Source organism: Phalacrocorax carbo, chromosome 2 (genome assembly GCF_963921805.1).
Source record: "Phalacrocorax carbo chromosome 2, bPhaCar2.1, whole genome shotgun sequence".
Lineage (NCBI taxonomy): Eukaryota > Metazoa > Chordata > Aves > Suliformes > Phalacrocoracidae > Phalacrocorax > Phalacrocorax carbo.
The window spans coordinates 75,797,860-75,818,474 of record NC_087514.1 but is presented as its reverse complement, the minus strand read 5'-3'; positions in this window follow the sequence as shown (position 1 = coordinate 75,818,474).

Below are 20,615 nucleotides of genomic sequence, written 5' to 3'. Positions count from 1 at the left end.
TCATCATAACCCTCAGCCAGCCAGTTGTCTGATAGCTTCTAGCAATTAGCACATACTACCAGAGAAAAGTCCTATAGTTACCATCTGTTTCACACAGTATTTATCCTCACAAATTGCTAACTGAGCAGCACTCAAACACAGCACAGTTCGCTGTTGTGAGACATCACAATCCATTCCTTCTTGACCAGAGATTTTCCTCTACAGCTCAACCTGTTAAAGCTGAAGAGGAATAAAAATAACACCTCACATATTTTTGCATGTATTACATCAACAATATTATATATCCAATTGCCCCTACTGTATATTTTGAATACTGGTCTATCCTCTGGCTTTTTAACAAGCAAAGTTATGGCGAAATACATGGGTTTATTCTGATAATGGCTATCCAGTGGATGAAGTTAGATGAGCAAGTTTTAGACTGCCTAACAGCTTGGTGCTACACCCAAATATCCCATCATTTCCTCTCCTCTCCCAGTTATATCCTCCATCACTATCTTCCCATTGGTTTAACCACATTAACTCACTAGCCTAGAAAAAATAATTGTTTCTTAAGTTCCAGTGGGTTGGGAGGTTTTATCAGCCTGCAGATTGTTGTGATGAATGGTGACACCTGAACATGTACAGAAAACAGGGTTGAAATTGCTGGACAACCGGTGAAGGAGGTCTAAAGAAAATGTGGGGAACTGCTCCTGAACTGTTAGATTTGCTCAGCAGTATCCCAAAAGTTCACCCTGAGAGGAGGGAGACTCAAATGTCTGCTGTGCTATGTGACATGGAAAAACATATCCAGGGAGCTGAAAACCAGCATCAGACTCAAAATGGTGACTATGGCTCTGTGTAACCAAGAAATATTGTAGCACCTGTTAGTCTACCTTGCTAATCATATCATATCATATCATATCATATCATATCATATCATATCATATCATATCATATCATATCATATCATATCATATCATATCATATCATATCATATCATATCATATCATATCATATCATATCATATCATATCATATCATATCATATCATATCATATCATCATATATCGTATCGTATTGTATCATATCATATCATATCATATCATGTCATATCATATCACAAGAGTATTTTTCCTCTGTTACACAGAAAAAGGAATATATGCTTAGAAAAAAAAATCCAACCTTCAAAAGATTTTAATTTTTTAAATTGAAATTTTGGAAATTTATGTAATATGCATAGAAATTTTATACAATTTTAAATATATTTCATCACTAATTTCCTCTCACCTGTTTTTCTTTGCTATTAAGACAATACTTCAAGGCTGAAATTAGATAACTTTTGATTTGTTTCCTTGGGAAAATGTTTATTTCCTGTTTAGCTGAAATTCTAAATTTGGAGCCCATGACTTTATGCAATTGTATAGACAATAAATACAGCAAGTGGTTTGCTCAGTTAGGAACTCCTCTGCTTTTCTGTGCCTTTCTTTCTATTGCCTGTAGCAGCATCTTAGATTCCTCCCTTGGGCACTTCACTTACATGCCTAACATTAGGTGAGATACAGGTAGACCTTTGTATTCAACCTGTGTTTTAACTACCAATTATAGTTATTGAGCTCATGTCTTTGAGACACACCTGTCACTTTTCCCTTGATTACATCCTCTGGCAATCATTTAAAACAGTTTTATTAAAGCTGTGTTCATATATACATATACCCATGGATAAATTTGCTTGAACACACATGCAGTATCATTTTTATAATCCTGCTGTAATAGAGTGTAGAAGAGCTATTAAACTCTGTTGTGGACTGAAATGTACATCTCAGCTTGAGAGGGAATTTATTTACTTTGACAATAAAAGTTTTATAATACAGGTATAATACAAGGAGGTTTTGGAAACAAAAGATAGCAAAGTAAAACACAGTTCAGCTTCCTGGGCATATAAAAAGGAGTTGAGAAGATCTAAAGCATTTAAATGTTCCAGTATGTTGGCAGAGCCTGGTTATAGCTTTGGCAAACAACAGGAGACAAAAGCAGATATCCAGTAGTTATCCAGTAGTTAACTAGGGTCACATGGATTTTCTGAGATTCACTAGATTGTTACACAGTTCTTGTACCTCCTGCTTGGTCCTTTGAGTAGAATTAGGCTGGAGGCATGTTCCTGTGGTAACTAAACAGTACAGGTGGGAAATTAAGGACCTCAAAAAGGAAGTCACATCAGGAAACCACTATATGATAAACAAAAAGAAGTACTGAAAATAGGGATATGCATTAAATGCAAACTTCTTTTCCAGGTTTAGGGACCTGTCAGTGTTCTTGTCCATAGCCACTATTTGGAATTAAATTACTGAATCATTTCAAAACACAGAGGTAAATAAAATGAGGAAACATGGAATAAAGCAACATTGGCATATGATGTTGCCTTCCTCTCCATTTTATGCAAGAGCACGGCATGAATCCTCTGCCCAGCCTGAAGGACTTCCAGTGCATTTCTTCCAGCATTAAATTCTTGTAAAACAGCTGAATTAAGTTATTCTCCTTTATACAAAATAGCTGAATATTCATTGAGCCCAAAAGAGCAAAAGTCTGCAGTTCAGTAAGTCTGGGCAATGCCTTAGGAAGGGAAAAGGTCCTAGAGACAAGGATTACATAAGTTTTTGGTCTGTCATTATTAAGTGAATGGCGCAGTTCTTGAGCTAGTCAACTGTGCAGGTGCTTGCTTAACCCTTCTGACCCTGTTAACATTTAAGTCTTCCATAAAATATCGTGACACCACCACTCTCTTCCCCTTGATTTTTGTTTCCTAAGTAGCCCACAGATTGCTGGCTAGGCCTTTCTCCTGGGCTGTTCGGCTCCTGTGTCTCCTAGGTATCTGCTTCCCACCATCAAGCACCTTATAATTAACCTAGGGTTACTGGATCAGCTATCCAGAAAATTGCATTTTATGCCATCTTTGGGATGATGAAATTCAAATTCTGTGTTTCCCTCCTAAAAATGTCCTAACCACAAACCTATAAACCAAATTAGTGTAGGAATATTTCTCACTTTCGCTGACAAAGTTTGACACTTTACTGAAAGGACCAGTACATTGCTGAAAAGGCATAGGATAAGAAAAAGATATTTTATTTTGGTTTTGGACACAAAATCAAGGGTAGTTAGGTATTCAACACCTAGGTTTTGATTTCAGCTTATCATTGAGTATAACTTAAATAGAACAGAGTAGATCTTTGCTAATTCCTTCACTATTCAGATTTTATGACTGATTATGATCAAAAAATCTTCTGGTGTTAATGTTTTTGTAATGAATGTATCCATGGAAATATCGTAGTAACTTAGCAATCAGAAATATCCAGCTCTTTATTTTTCATGATGAGGTTCTTTTTATTTTAGAAATGCAGACCGCACAAAAGAAAGCTGAAAGGTAAGGACAAATCTAGATGAGAAGAAAGATGAGCAGAAGCTTGTTAAGAAGAAATTATAATAATTGCATTGAACAGAATCTAGTTAAGAGTGCAAGTAAAGATGTTGTTCATTGATTTGTATAGTAATAATGTAATAACCATCTACTTGTGATATGTAGTCTTGTTACTTTATGAAATCTGAATGGAGTTCACAGAACCTGTTTGAGCCAGTGCAATATTAGCCATGTCCACTATTAAATTAATTGTTTCGTAATAAATGGCCCCCTTGTTTACAGTAATATTTTAATTCTAATTTATCTTCATAATCTAAAAAAGTGTTTAATTGCTTTAATGATATTAGCTGTCTCAGCCTCTATTACAACACTGGACATAATTACCCTCTTTTAAGGTAATTTATAGACCTCATTAACACTCTCCCCTTTCTGCTGTGATTAAAAATCTCCTAAGAATTGAAATCTCTCTGAACAGTAAGAGAATTATTGTGATTTATTGTTCGCTGTTGCTGCAATGAGCACAAAGCTGATTTATTATGGCTGAGTCTTGCTGAATTGGACTGGGAAGGGGAAGGCAGGAGCTCTTGGTGAAGCAGTTTACTCCTCTCCATCACAGAGCTGCAGTTTAATATGGGTCCTGTCATTTGCTTCTGCAGGAGCATGAAGAAATCTCTGGTGAATAAAACCTACAGCAATAACTAGCTTGAAAAATCTCACCTTTGCCAAATAGACAGGAATTACATTCCTTTATTGGAAATGAACCCCCCTGACAAACTAGCTTAAAGGACTCAACAAGGTGATATTAGTATGGGTTTTACACATAAAATATTTGCAGTCGTGGGAAACCTTGGACTTACTGCTTGGATAGAAAGAGAGTGTTGTTTACATAACATTTACATTTTCCCCGTTTGTAGAAGGGAATTTATAAATTTCATTCATTTAAAAATGCAAATAAAACACTACAAAAAAACCGAATATGTCAAAACTACAGCCATGTAAAATCTACTGCCATCTTTACCTTATCATCTCAGAGACTATGTAATACTGAATATTTTACGGAACAATCTACTCCCAAACAGGAACAAAAATAAAGCTGAGGGAGTTACTATTAATATACTGACAGTTGCACATCAGAGGAGACTCCTATACTGGCTCTTCAGCGTACATGAAGTTTGTGAAGTAAAAGGGAGAGTAGGGCCACCAGCTTACTCCACTCATGGGTGGAGTTGCTTGGGGCCAATACAAGACATTTCTTAGACAAAGTGCAGAGCATCCAGAATAAGAGAAATACAGCCACTGTTTGACCTAGAGGCTTTTCACAGGCCTGAATGCTGCAGATCTGCTGTTTTAAGCAAAATATACATGTTGCATCCCCTAAAATCACTAGGGTATTCTGCTCTTCACAGCTGTGCAAAATGCATGGTTTTAGGAAAGGTTGCTAACTTTCAGTAGGAACTGTATTCAGGAAAGTGTGTTCTCTTTTTCCAGTGTTCTCAACTGACTTAATAAAGGCAGATTATTTCTGCCTAGAAACTGTGTTACAGGTACCCCATCAGAGCCTCTGTTTCTCCGCTGTCACAGCAGTCATGGCTGGGAGGTCTCATAGCCCTTTGGGAAATACAGGCAAGCACTGAATGAGAGATGCTGTTCCCCATAGGGCATCTGCTACTTCCCATACTTGACAGAATTCAGCTCTACATAAAAACGAAGTCAAAGGCTAATTACTCATAAATAACTTCAGCTGAATCTTTGGCTGTTCGGACGAACAAATGCTATTCAGCTATATTTTTTAATATGATATTGCATTGATCTGCTTTATGAAAAATAAGTGTTTAATGTAGTTCTCTGGAGCTATTTAAGAGACTAAACTAATAATTTAAAAATTGTTTTTCAGCAAATGGTTGCCTGGTTTTCCTAACTCTCACTATGAATATGGATATATTTACTCTGCAAAGCAATATACATTGCAAATGAATTATCCAATGGAAAACAGAATTCCAAAGACAGTAAAAATTAAGGTTTTATGGCTGTTGATGAAACAGTAATTTGTTGATGTTGATTAAACTGTCAAGCAATTTATAGTGAGTTCCTATTTTTATGAAACTGATAATTTTAGTGCAATGTAAATACTGACATGGTAGAGCACTGCGTATCTGTGGGTTGCATATATATTTCTAAATAAACCAAGCTTCCAAATAAGAGAAAGAGTAGTTCTGGTTCCATTCCATTAAAACTGTACCAACCCAGTTATACTAGTTTTGTATTATTTTAATAGGTTTATAATAAGTTTAGATGTGTTCTAAATAGTATTACAAAGAGTAATTCCTCCTGGTTTTTACTTGATAGGAACTATATTAATGTAATAATCTTTCACCACAAAGTTGTACAAATCCAAAGGAAGGGTAAGCATTAAAAGCAACACTGAGTTGGTCAACTTTACAGATGTTGAAATGTAGATGAAATTCTGGGATATTTACCATGTACAGTGGGGGGAAAAAAATGTAAATCTACACATTCAGTTAAAAAGCAAAAGGAAAACAGAAAGTCCTTCACACAAGCTGTGTAACTGTGTTAATGAAATTCTAGAGTGCTATTTTTTGAATGACCTTACCACTTGCTGTTTTAATAGTGCAGTCTATATACACTAAGATACTATATACATAGTTATATAGTATAAGTATATATATTTATATACTATAAATCTATATACTTTAAGACATGTTGTTAATATTGGTAGCATCAGTTTACAAGTGAACCTTAGTTTTTAGATTATCATTTCTGAAGAGTGTATATATCTTATACACGGCAAAATGTAGTTTTCTTCTCCATAATTTTAACAAAAGAAAAATAACTGCAGGTGTTTTGTACTTCCATCCTTTAATGGTCACTCTTAGTCTGTGAGATTTTCAGATCAGTAAAACATTTTGGAGGACAGAGAGTTTAAACTTAATAGCTGCTGGCGACTGAAAAGTGTTTTATGAAAAATTCAGTTGTTCAGATGTCAAGTATTGACTTTTGTTGTCATATAAAATATCATTATTTATTGATTCTCCTTTTCCCTCTAAACTTTCCTCCCTGATTTCCTGCATTTGGAAGTTACTATTTACACCTCAAGTATAGGTATCATTCTGAGAACACCATTTTCCCTTGAAATCATTTTTGAGGCCAATAGCATATGCACATAATGTCAGAGGTCTAGGTTTTTCCATTCAAGGACTCCATTTATTAATGACACCAGATGGGTGAGATAGTGCTTCAGCAAAATTTACAGTTGGTAGAGGACTGTGTGACTAGGTAGAGAGACAGCAGCAGAGGCTAAACTCTCTTCAGGATTATGGCAGGAGAATATCCCAGGTGGCAATGTGGTACCTAGTGGATTTTATGAAGTTTTTGCCTTGGGAACTAGTGAAGGAGAATGTGGGAAAAAGATTGGAAGACAGGCGTAGGCCTACTTAAACTGACCACTGGTATGTAATGGCAGTGATTTTATAAATTCCAGATCTGGCCTGGTTAGTGGTATGAATCACATAAACAAGCTGCAACTTAACTGGATATGTATGTAAACCAGCTCCAGATGAGGTATTCATCACAATCCAATTTATAACAACAACAGACTTTTTTGCTCATGTGTGATTTGTATTTATTCCACATGAAGCTTTATCAATTTACTGGGGTCATTTCTGTTGCATTTAGACATACATTTTCTATTGCATTAGCATAAATCTCTTTTAACACCATGAAAGATACTTCATTTACATGTTATTAAAAGTGTAGTGTTTGCTGAATGATTAAATACTTGCTTTGTGACATCCTTTATCTTTTGCTATAGATATAATATTAATCTATAACTATACATATATATAATATTTGTGACATTAGAGAGAACAGTTTAATGTGTATGGAAACTTTTTTAAATTAAATAAATGTATTTAAAGTAAAAAGAGGGAAAAAGGTATGAATTACATAAACCAGGATGGTTTGGGGCACAAATAAGGACTGTGTGTGGGAAGACTGCAATAACTATTCCAATGATCACAATCTAATCTTTCCAAAAGATGACAACTCAAGTACTCAATATGCTGATTACACTGTTTCTCTCAGGAGAAATCTAATTAATTATTTGCTTACAACAATACATAGGCAATGCACAAAGCTAGTGTTACAGCTGTATTCTGCCCTGTGGAGTTTGTGGAGTCTGAAGAGGATAACTACTAGGAATAGAAAGCATTGATATTCTCATATTACTGGGAGGAACTGAAATACTGTTTCCTTGATATAGCTAAGGTCACCAGTGTCAATGCAGAAATCAGAAACTAAAATGTGTTTTCCCAAATTCTCTTTCAGACATTCTAAGCTCAGAAACTACCTTTATTCTTTATTCACAGTCCAGACTAACAATTTCAGGCTTAGGATTCTTCTCTTCAACCACTAAATCCTAATTCCTTTCTTAAACCCCTATGGATAAACGGTGCTGCTGAACAGTCCCAGTTTCTCCTGAAGCTGACAGAAATAACAGCATACAGCCCAACAGAAAACTCATGAAGTGTAAAATTCTCAATCTAATTTCAAAAGACCTTCAGAAGGTACATGTAGTTTAGCAAAGATGCCACGCCTTTGGATGATTATTCAAGTTCTGCCTTCTACCTGATGAAGACCTACCTATTTTTGGTCTTCAATGCAATGCGCCTAATGTGATACACTGAAAGACATAATTTAGGAAAGGAGATAGAAGAGAGACAGATAATGACAGATTTTTTACAACATTTATATAAAGACTACTTTCACTGGGATCAGTATATTTTCTCTAGGTTTAGACGAATCTGAGAAAATAAAACTATTCCAATGTAACTGATATCTATCTGAACTCCTCTCTTGGTCCTAATTCTGATATCGGACTCATATTCTCTAGTTTATCTTAAGACATTCAACACTGTCATCAACTTAAAGTTATAAATTCTTTAAAGGACTTCTTAAACCAATAGAAATAAATGGTTAAAAACGGAAGAAAAACATGACTTTGAACATCTTTAAAATACTTAGCTTTAGCAGACAGAAGAACATGTCACACCATGGTCAGCAGCCAGTTTCCAAGAGGAATACTTTTGTGAAAAGTTCTGCTACACCCTTCTTTTCTTTTGGCTTTGTCAGACTACTTCAAACTACCTCAGGTTAACTCAGGAATATTTTATTCTATAAGCATATTATAGCATTGTAAACTTCACTTAATACTTCAAATCTATGTTTAATATATCTTCTAAGTAGGGAGATTGACAGCAAATAAGTAGGTGTTAATATGTTCATAAATGCTATCAATCAGCATTGGGGACAGGGAAAGAAAAGGAACAGGGGCAACACCATACATTATTTCCCAAGGAGAGTAGTACTTGCTGATAATTTTTTTTTTTTTTGGTCAAGACTATTTTTCAAACTTTTCTTTTTCTTTAAAGGGTATTCTTTAGTTAAAAAGTTTACTTTCTGTAGGTTTGTATTAGCAAAAGAACAAAATACACAACAGCACACAAAAATAAATTTCTGATGACAGACATTTTTTGTGTCACATCAGCATCTGAGCATAAATTAGCCTTCCATCAAAAGTTCTAGTACACTTTTGAATAAGAATGAACTTATACAACCTGCATACTTCAAAATGCACACAGTTATATATATATATATATAAAAACAGTGATTTAATTCAGGAAATGGTAAGTGAAGAGCCTTTTTCTGGCCATTTTCAAAAGTACCTTTATCAATGATCTGGATGAGGGCATCGAGTTCACCCTCAGTAAGTTTGCAGATGACACCAAGTTGGGCAGGAGTGTTGATCTGCCTGATGGTAGGATCACCTCTGTTCATGAAAAAAATGTCCCGCAGAGCACCTTTCCAGGTTGGCTCACTCACCAGCTATGATAGGAAGTTATCTTCCACACACTCCAGGAAGCTCCTAGACTGTTTCTCTGTGATATATTTCAAGCATACATCTGGAAGATTGAAGTCCCCCATGAGGACAAGGGCTAGTGAGCGTCAGGCTTCTCCCCAGCTGCTTGCAGAATAATTCATCTGTCTCTTCATCCTGTTTGGGTGGTCCATAACAGACTCCCACCATGATATCTATCTTGTTGGCCTTTCCCCTGATTCTTACCCATTAACACTCAACCCTATCATCACCATCATTAAGCTCTAGACAATCCAAGCACTCCTTGACATACAGAGCTACCTCACCCATCTCCCTCCTTGCCTATCCCTTCGGAAGTGTTTATAGCCATCCATTGCAGCACTCCAGTTGTGCAACTCATCCTACCATGTTTCTGTGATGGCAGGTATGTCATAGTTCTCTTGCTGCACAATGGCTTCCAGCTCCTCCTGTGTGTTGCCCATGCTGCGTGTATTTGTGTAGAGGCAATTCAGCTGGGCTATTGATCCCACCACCTTTCTCAGGCACTTCTGTGGTTTCTAACACATCAATAACCCTTGCATCTTTGCTGCTGCATGGATCTCTACGCCTCACCTCCACTGAGGCAGCAGACCAAAGGACCCCTTCATTCATTAGTAACAACATGTAAGTCTACTTGTGAGGCCCTGATTGTGTGTTTGTGTTATAGTCACTTAAGTAAAATATCTTAAAAATATAACAGCTAGGTATGTAGGGATGTTGAATTGCTGAAGATAGAAAATACTTTGGGATGCACTAAAAAGGATTAATCCCCAGAACTGTGATTCCAGACGTTCCTTCTATGAGGTATAAATGGTACAGAAGATTAAAGAAAGACAATTGTCTCATCGGGAATTATTTAATAAACTAATGATTCATTACAAACTGCACACTGAAATTATTCCAGATAGCTTTTAAGATATTTTGTTCTTCTTTTTTTTTTTTTAAGAAATAAAATGGATTTCTAGAAACATAAAGGATAAAAAACCCAAACCAATTTCAAAATCCTTAGTGACAACATACCAGAGTGCTATTCAAAATGTTGAAAAATTTATTGTAAGAAATCTACCAATATATTCTATCAGTATCTAGCAGTAACATTTATTTCTACAAGCTGAACATTTTTTAAAAGAAAGCTAATTAAGGTTGTGGGTCTTCAGATGTTTGTCAGGGTATATGACAATGGTTCCCTATTTTTTTCAGTGGTACGATTTCAAGGGAATATTACTGGCCTCTGTTCAGATAATTATGGTGGCTTCCTTTGCCATGTAGGTGGGAAAGCATTCTCCGTTTCAAGTCACAGAGGCCAGGCAGTACATTCCCACTTTCCAAAGATCCTACAAATACAGGAAACATGTCTGCCTGCTTCAGAATGGAACTTTCATTGTTTCATTATACAGACTTCTATTTGCTGTAGAATTATACATGGATATACAGACATATATGCAAAATATGTTGGTTTTGTCAGTGAATAAATAGTAAATTACAATGCCATCAGTATTACTGAATAGTCGATTCAATTCCATTCCTGCTTTACCTTTTAAATTTCTTGTTAGGTATGCTTAGGAGTGTGGAACAACCATGCAATGTTTTATAACTGTGATTAACTTATTCTGACTTTTTTACGTTATTGAGGGAATTAATTGGAACATCTATGGTTCTCTGATGAGGCACAACAGCTTCAGAGTGATGTGTGGGGAGGAAAGTACAATAAATTCTCATTATAGAAAAATGCCCTATAATACACCTGAGCAAAAATAAACTGAAACATAGTTCTACAACAGAAATTGACAGTCTCTATTGGTTTCAATAAGCTTTCAATCTGATGCAAAGATAAAATCTGCAGCATAATTGCAAGTGGAGTTAGGACTTCATCGAGTATGTCACTGCTATTGCTGTGAGTTGTAAGCATGCCCTGATATCATAATATATCCTATGGGAAGGAATGAAAAAGAAGAAAATTTAAGGGGGGAAGAATTCTAATAGAAATAATAACAAAATGCCATGAGGGTTTCCTGCTGCTAACTTTGAGTCTTGAAGGAGGAGGGACCAGGAATACAAATTGTTTTGTGACATGATTGGACTGATAATATATGAAATATCTAAGCTCTTATTTGCCACTTACATGCCAAAAGATGGGATCATTTGTTAAGACAAGCAGTGGAGGTGTCAGTATGAAACTACTTCAAAGGCTTAAAAATAGATGCAGCCTAGTTAGTTTCTTTCCTGTGAAAAATTAAATGGCTATTAGGAATCAATCTGTTTGATAATTCTCTGTGGACTGAAATTTACATTAGTTCCATGAACAAGGAAAGAAAAAGGGTCAGAGAGATTCCAAGTATATTACAAACTAGGGAAAGCTACTGAAAATTCTGTTCATGAAAGTGTTCTTCATGGTGGAACAACATCAAAGATAAGAATAAGGGGCCTTCTGAGGTGGGTGCAGGTTGATGCTGTGAGAGGGAGGAGGCCATCATGTTGTCAGCATGACTAGAGTGAACTTGAGCTGCCAGATAAAGCCCATCTCTCATGGGTGAAACCACAAGATTTTGTGACAACTTTTTCTTTTTTTAATGGTGTTCCAGATAATGATGACCAAAATTTGGAAAAAGAACCAGAAGTCCTTGCAGAACAAATGGACTTTTAGGTTTGTGCAGCTGCCACTTAAGAAATAATAATAAGTAAATCTCAGCAGGCAAGGAAACAAGGGATGGTTGCCAAGCTGAGCTGCAGGAGGTTGATCCAGATGGCAGAATTAAAGCTGATTCCTAAGCTCCTTTTTTTCATTTTACCTCTTTAGCTTTCACTTACTGAGCTCAGCAGGTATTTCCCATTTCTTCTTCACTAACATTACTCCATGTGCTGTCATCTCTCTGCAACAAGCTACAGCCTGGCAGGTGGGAACTTCTGGGAACTTCAAGTGCTGGCAGGAGATGGCAGGGACAGTTAATTGCAACTGGGCTTGGGAGAAGAGGTAATAGAAGTCTATGCCCAGGCACTAGTTTGTCAGATATTTTTGATCATTCTTTACCATTTCTGTGATGATATCTGATATGCTTAACCTTGCCTTGCCATTGCCCTCTCATGAAGAATATATGTTTTTCAGCTGCAAAGACTGATCTCTGTCCTTAGGCCCTACTTTATGCCCTTGGTGCCACCCCCAGAGCAGCGATGGCACTTCTGCACTGACCCCAAGTCATCACTGCTTGATTGAGTTCCTGTTCCTTCTACAACTGATCAATGCATGTACCACATTGATTTAGTTATTTAAAAAATTTTACACAAGACTTTTCTTCTAGATTATAACTTTTTTGTTCTCCTGGGTTTTTTTCGTTTGTTTGTTTTTGAAATATTACTCTAAAGTTGCACATTGACCTTAACAGCCATCATTGTGAAAACCATTGATATTTTTTTTCTTTACATAGACAGCATATAAAAAAAATATCTGCCATCACTAAAATAAATATGTATGAAGGAATGGGAAAGTGGAAATCTCTTATGCTCAGAATTCAGAATATTTTCTGGCCACATAATTTTTCTCTTATTTTTTCTAGAATTGAGTATTGTAACATCTAAACTTTGGTATAAAAGGAAAAAGCCATGAAGGCAACTTTGAAATCATGATTGCAAGTGACTATATAGATACTGTCCCTAGTTTGCTGATGGTGTGAAATAAGAGATAACACAAATTTATTTTATTAAGTTGTTGGTTTGAAAATCTAATGATGACAAACTAAATGCCAGTGGCACTTCTGATTGCACTAATGACTGTTCTAGCAGAAGCATCCATCAATGACAATTATTCCAGTTGCCTCCCATTCTTCCCAGGCATCAGAATCCTCACCTATCTCTTATTTAGGCATCAGTATCTCCAGCTTTTCTGTGACATTTCTGTAACAAAAAACATAGCCTAGTGATGACTATTAGCCTTGTGTCACCATAGGTTTATTTCAAGCCAAAACATAATTATACATAATATAAATGTGAATGAAGTTGATTGAAATTAATTGTCTCTCCTTTAATACAACAGAGTGTGGATCAGGTCCAAGAAAAGTATACTTTGGACCAATATACATATTCTGCACAGTACTAGTATGAAAGCATCCCTAAGTCTGATCCTTTTTCTGCCCAGCAATTTGACTTGAATTAAAAAATAACTTTTAAAATATATGTATTTTTCTGCATTCCTGTCCATAATTCAAATAAATATTGAACATCCATTTGAGTGTCAAAGATCAAAGACTCATGTTATATGTAAGTAGAATCCAATCACTTTGAGAAAGGCCAGAGAATTTTCCATAGTACAGAAGAAACCACAGCACTCTCAGATGTACTTTTGCAAATTTCACATATAATATTCTTAATGTCCTTTCTGTTGCTGTGAGAGACCACAGTAAAAGGATCATTCATTTTATTATCTCTGTCAATTTTGCTGTTGTTCCAATAAGTTCAAATAGTAGAAATCTGTTACATTCTCTACACAAGCATGAATGTTTTATTTGCTGTCAGGGAAATGTTGGAGCTGGATACATTAAGAAGTCTAACCTCACTATAAAAAGTCTGTCTTTATGCTTTTTATTAATCCTAAAGCCTTTAGAAATAACACTGTGCAAATACATGTGGTGCATCTTCAGAAAAGAGCATATATAGCAGAAGAATAACATCATTTATGCTATGTGATGTTTTCACCAATTTTTAAAAAGCAGAATAAAAAATTTAAAAATTAGAAACTTCATTACTATTCTTAATTTGGCATATTTCTAATATCTTATTCTGTAATAAATTACCACTTTTTTAGTAATTTCATGGTTTGCTGTGTTATTTAGGTGTCGGCCACCTTAATTACAGTAAAATACAAACAATCTGCCTGAGATACAAAATTACTAGCAGAAAAAGTGCAGACACTTAAAATCGTAAATAATCACTTCTGAAGAAATAGTACGGGTATGATCAGCAGCTGTGTGAGGAGCTTAGTCTAATGGATAACATTATGATATAGTCTGTTTAACACCTAAGAGCTAGGAAATTATTCCTCAACTCAGATTAGGTGTCTGGTTTTGCTCTGCAGGAGGTGATGCTGAGAAAACCATAATTATCTGAAGTCACATTTTTTTTTGTCTGTCTGGGAAGTCTGAGGGAGACATAGGTCTGTGGGCTCATCATGAATGTTGGAAGAACTTGAGATCTACCTTCATGGACTGAAGCTGTGTGTGGGTGAGGGACTGCTGCTAGATCTCAGCTGACTGCACTGGCATGCTAGCATAGGTCTGACAAGACAAGGTGGTGCCTGTTAAGGGGTGTTGGGAGCATGGCCACCTCCTCCAGCCTGCATACAGGACTCACATAAAATACAAGCATGGACAGTCGTGTCCTCCTCTTCTTTGGCTGGCAGAGACAGGTCACTAGTGCAGGCACTCACACACACTCTCCACGTTCACAAGTACACACACATATTTGCAGATCCCCCAAGCGCTGACACAGCTCCCCTGTCCAGCTCCTGCCTCCCTTACCCACCCCACAGGCTTACCCACCCCACAGCAGCTGGTCCAGCCTGATGCTCGCTAGCAAACACACAGTCGTTCCTCTTCTGCTCCACATTTGAAAGCCTCCCCGGGGGTGCCTGCCTGATACCCCATCCTGGACCTATGCCCCCCTACTTGCCATCTGGTCCAACTTCAAGTTTGCCAGCAAATACAGATGCACACTCCCCCATACACACCAGGATCGGGGAAGATACAGACAGTCACCCCCCAACAGCCAGCACCCAGCACCCAGGCTGTGACCTGCAGTCACACTCCAGCCATTGGCACCGAGCCCCTCACTCACCTCACTCCCACCAGTCCCTCCCAATTCCGGAGACACACTGTTCTGACCCCGGTGGCTGGAAGGTAAAGACCCCACTCACTCCAGCAGCAGACACCGCAGGCCAGGGGTGCCCACACCCCCATTCTGACTGCAATACCTGCCACCAGTTTTCACTTCACACACACACCGGTCTCACCAGTAGCTGGCACCGAGTCCTTGCAGCACATGTACATATAGGACAGACAGTGAGATTGTGTGAGATGTGATCATTAAGAAAAGAGTTAATTAGATGATAGGACAGACTGCAGTGATGAGGCACAGGGCTCAGCCAGACAAGTGTACTGACTGGTGCTGTTTTACACAAAACAGTCCCCTTTTTTATCCTGTTCTGCCTTCCCCGCTCTTTGTTCCTCCCTGCTTTCCCTTCCCTTCCACATCCCCCATGGGTCTGTACAACACCATCTGTTTTCCCACCTCGCCCAGTCCTGGTCTCCTCTGGTTTGCAGTCTTATCAGTTGCAAAGTCCAGGCTGATTTTCCCGGAAGTGGTGTCTGCCTTGAGAGCCCATCAATTAGAGCGACTGTCGAGGTATGTTTCCTGATGTTTGTTGTCTCCATGTTTGTTCTGTCAGGTCTGTGTCCCTGGTTATTTTGCTTCTGGTCTCCCCTTTTTCCCCTTAGTTTTCCAACTGACATGTTCCCCAATCAGATAACCTCACTGGAATAAACTTTTTTCACGCCCTCATACTCCCTCATCAATTAGTGTCACTAATCAGGTTTGGGTTTCCTCACCCCTCCCTTATCATTTGCCTGTCAGGTCTGTGTCTCTGCATGTTCTTGCTTACGGCTTCTTCCCTTTATTGTTGTCCCTCCTTGAACTGAAGAAGGTCATTGACCAGATACCGTTAAGGGGGCAAATGATCTCCTCCCACATACCCTGACAATACTGTCCTGTGGTCAAGCTGCAGCGGGAAGAAGAAAGACTTGTATTGCTAAAGCACAGATTGTAAGTCAAGGATGAAATAGCTATCTACCTCCCCTTAATGGAGGTACCAGGCTGGTGTGCCCTGAAAGATGTTTTTTCCTTCATTGCCTGCTCAGATCTTAGTCTCTCAGTGAGGTTACCTAGCTAGACCTAGTAAAGCACCACAGCTGGACCCCAAAAAATTATTTTGTCCCAAAACTGAGAGGGATCAGCTCCATAATAAAGTATAGCAGCTGATTTGCTAATGTTTACTGATGTTTGGTAATTGAAATGATAGTTCAGCAAGGTATTTAAGAACTTATTTTAAGTTGGTTGCACTGACAGGTCCTTAAAAACCCTGCTCAGTCAGGGTCTTGGGGACAAGTTGGATAATACTGTCCAATTGAACAGTATATTCCTAAATCTCTTTTTAAATATATTTGTGTTTAAATTTACATGTGTTTGAAAATTTTTAAAAAGTTTTTAATAACTTTTTTAAAAAACACAAGTGATTGAAAATCCAGGAATATGTTCAAGACCATGACCATAACTTACTAATTGCAAAATCAGGTACTGATCTTTTGCACAGTATCTTCCCTGCAAAGCTCAAATTAACGTTTTCTAAAGCAGTATAAAAACCATAGCTGTATTTTAACATGAAAAGAGTCTTCTAACTCACAGAAAAGTGTGTAAAAATTAAGCACACTAAATAGTTCTGCTTCACAACCATTCATTAGGACTTTTTATTTTGCTTCAGCTTGAAACAAATTTTATTCATCATAGTTCTGTGCAGATACACTGGTAAGTGTTAAGGTGCTGTGGTTTTTTCTGCTATCTCACAGAGATTTTCTCTACTGTTGAATAATTTTTTTTTGTTACTTTGGCTATATGTAGGCAAGAAGTTTATTACTTGTTCCATTCTACCGCTTTTATAACTTTTTCCTCTAACTCGAGGCATTCAAAGATTTCAATGACAGTTTTCAGTGATGAGATTTAGGAACATCATGCTTTTACAGTGCACCATGTTTAAATATTAAATTTCTGAGCTACTGATCTGTAAGGGTTATTTCAAAAGCAAGCTTGTCAACTTCAAAAAATGTTTTTTATTTTTGCCTAATAAATTTTTAAATAATTCTTAATAAGTTTTATGTTGACTAGTCTAGAATCAACCATTTTATTTAAGCTTAATAGACTAGCAACAAAATAATTTGGCTGAGGATATTTAGACCTTTGTCTTACTCAAAAGCTATATCACTCCTGCTCATGAAAAACGGTAACTGAGTCACATCACTGCTTCCACAGCAACTCTGACTTTGCAAATTCTTAAGCCTTTCTTTACTGGAAAATGCGAAAAAAGAAAAATAAGACTAATTATTCTTCCTTAGAACTATTCGAAACTTGTAACTACCTTTTCCATGCAACAGTTCAGAACTTACTTTCATACCAAGTCAGAACAAAATTACATATTTGGAGTTTCCTAGAGAAAATTATTTCAGACTAGAATGCCTGACAGATTTCCTATTCAGATATATTTTTTTCCTTTAAAAATATGCCATGTTTCAATTTTTGCATTTTGATTATATTTAAAGGATTTTCTATCACAGTAATCATAACATATAAAGTAGCAATGATGTTAGTATGGCATACTGTGTGATCATATGATGCATTTACAGCATTTATATGGCACCATACAACCTATCACAGCATAATTAACTCTATATGTCCTATTAATAAGTTTTACATAGGATTATTTTGTAAGCACTTACTTAAGAAAAGCTGGGGCTTACCTGAGAAAAGCAGCTGGACATGGGTATATTAAATCTGAATTTAAAGAACTATCTAGGCAGTGAGGTCCTGGTAAAACCTTAAAAAATATCATTTTGAGTCCTTTTAAGGTGGAGTTGATATGGTTTTGAAAGAAATCTTATTTTTTTTATAGATCAAGGGCCTCAACTGAGTGATTCCAAAGTGTTGCTGCTTGTTCCTATTTAACCAGTAATTTAATTTGAAAGAATATCTGTCCTTGCTGGTCACATTGCCAGTCTTGTGCATCACCAAAAAGTCTTGCCTTCAAAAACTGATACATAGTTTGATATATGCAAGGATATATTGGATGCTTCTGTATCATTTATGGATATTTGTTATGTACTGCAGTAAGGTAGCAATTTAATTTGTATATACTATTGCTAAAACAAATGGAATTGCAACTGGGAGAAGTAATTTTTCCCACAGATAACTGCAGTAGATTCTGTCTTCCTATACATGTAATTAACTGACAGAAATAATAGCATTCCTCTAGCAAGTTATTTAACAACTGTATCACCTTCTTATTTATAGCTTAAAGTCTATTTCTCTCCATTTATTGAGATGGCTGTAAAATGTGCACGTATATTGTTTGGATACAAGAACCATTTTGAATGACACGCGGTAATAGAAAGCAGATTTAAATACATCTTAAAAAGTCTTAAATACACATATTAACTTTAAAAAATGACAAAAATTAGGTGACAGGACTTTCAAAGAATTGATGCTCAGAAAGATTGTTTCTTAAGGCCAGGTCTAGTTCTTTACTCACAGAATTCTTTTGCCTTAACTATTTTGCAAGGACATGGGTGAAGCCAACTATATTTTGGATGCTGCTGGCTATGCCTAGACCGTTTAGGAAGGAGCCCCTCAAGAAGAGACATGCTTGCTTTGCAAACAGCAGCTGAAGGATGGGACCCGGGCACAGCTGAGGCACTGCCTCCAGAATATGTAGGCCACTGCATGCCTGGCAGGTCAGTCTGCTGTCAAACATGCCTACACAGACTGTCCACAGGCTGCCTCTGAGGCATTTGCATGTAACGAAGATGGGAGAGGAATGAGCCATTAACACAATGGCAACTGCTTGAGATCACCCTTTTAGAATGCTATATCCTCATTGCTCTGAGTGGGGAAACTGGCGTTACGCTCCCACTTATTATAAATAAAGTTCAATTATATTCTAGTGAACAAAACTTCTAAAAGGCTAAATTGACCATATTTAAGTAAACATGACCTCTAAAGAGTTGATGTTAAGTCTACTTGAATTTAGTAGAGTTATACCTGAGAAGGAAGATGTAATTAGAAGTGACAGAGGCATTTAAAGAAGATTTGAGGAAAGAGCAAACAACATAAAAATAAATAACCACAAAGTGCAGTACCTTTCACTTTGACAGGCACAAATCACACATCAAAAGAACAGGCCACATCCTTAGCCCATCTGGGAGAACCCAAGCTCTGCTCCAAGTACGAACCAAACATTTTCAAGACAGAGAAACTCAGGCTAGACCAGAGCATTTTTTTTTGACGCATATAAGTTCCAAACATAGTATGACTGTGATCTATGCTGGATTTGGGTCTTTTGCTTGTTGCAATTTTCCAAAAATATCTTAACATGGGTAATTTGTGACTCTTCATCTTGTGTTTACAATGACCTCAATCATTCCTGCAAAGGGACAGGATAAGGAAACCACTGTACCTGTCTCACATGAAGCTAGGCCCATTTTTGAAATACAGACCTTCAAAACTGTGAAAATCCATTTTATGCAACTCACTGTTGCAGCTTACTTTCAGAATGCAGTTGAGGGAATCCTGAATGCATTGAATCAGCTGAACATATAACGCAAATATATTTAAAGTAAATAGATTACTTTCAGGTTAAATGGCCTTTAATGATTGTAGTATATGCTAAAACTACTCTTTGCAGGACAGAGCCTCCAACAAGACTCTTGTTAGTTTGAATTTATGCTTACTGATTCTCCCTGTCTTATGGCTTCCTTTTCCTTTCCTGGATTTTTTATGGCTAGAGAATAAGTTTTACAAAAACTACTAAGAAGTTCAGGCAACTGCTTAGTATCAAGCAGTAAGAACTGGGAATCCAAGGGCAATATCTGTCTTTGCCTTTACAGGACCTAGAACAATTAAACCTAGACTGTTTGGGATTCTTCTTTCTCCCAGGGATTGATAATTATCACCCTGAAGTTTGGTGATCTTTCAAAAAATTGAAGAGAAATCTTTCCACCAAGAGAAAATAATCTGCTGAATATTTCACATGCACCCAAGAGGTATCAGATAAGGCTGGAATTAGTACTTAAGCATAACTGTTTCTTCGATATATCTACTTAGTTTTGCCACTCTTCTATTCAAGTATGGACTAGTACTTTCAGTACACCCACCTGATGTTGTCTTAAGAGAGAGAGCAAAAGATGTCTATGAATTGTAATGGGATATAAGCATTAAAGAGGCATGAATACAAAAAGGTTATTGTGTTTATTTTCACTAGAAGAAATTTAAAAGCTTAGGGAACTTTAACAAAAGAAAAATAGACTTCAGGCACTCTGAGGATCAGTCTGGATTTCTGCAGATGGCACTATAATGATTACATTTATCCAATGAAGGAAACAACTGGTTAATTAATCATTGTTGTGAATCGAATTCTGTATTTGAAAAATTATATAATAAAGGTAGTATTGTACCCATGGAGGTATAAAATATGAAGAGACATATG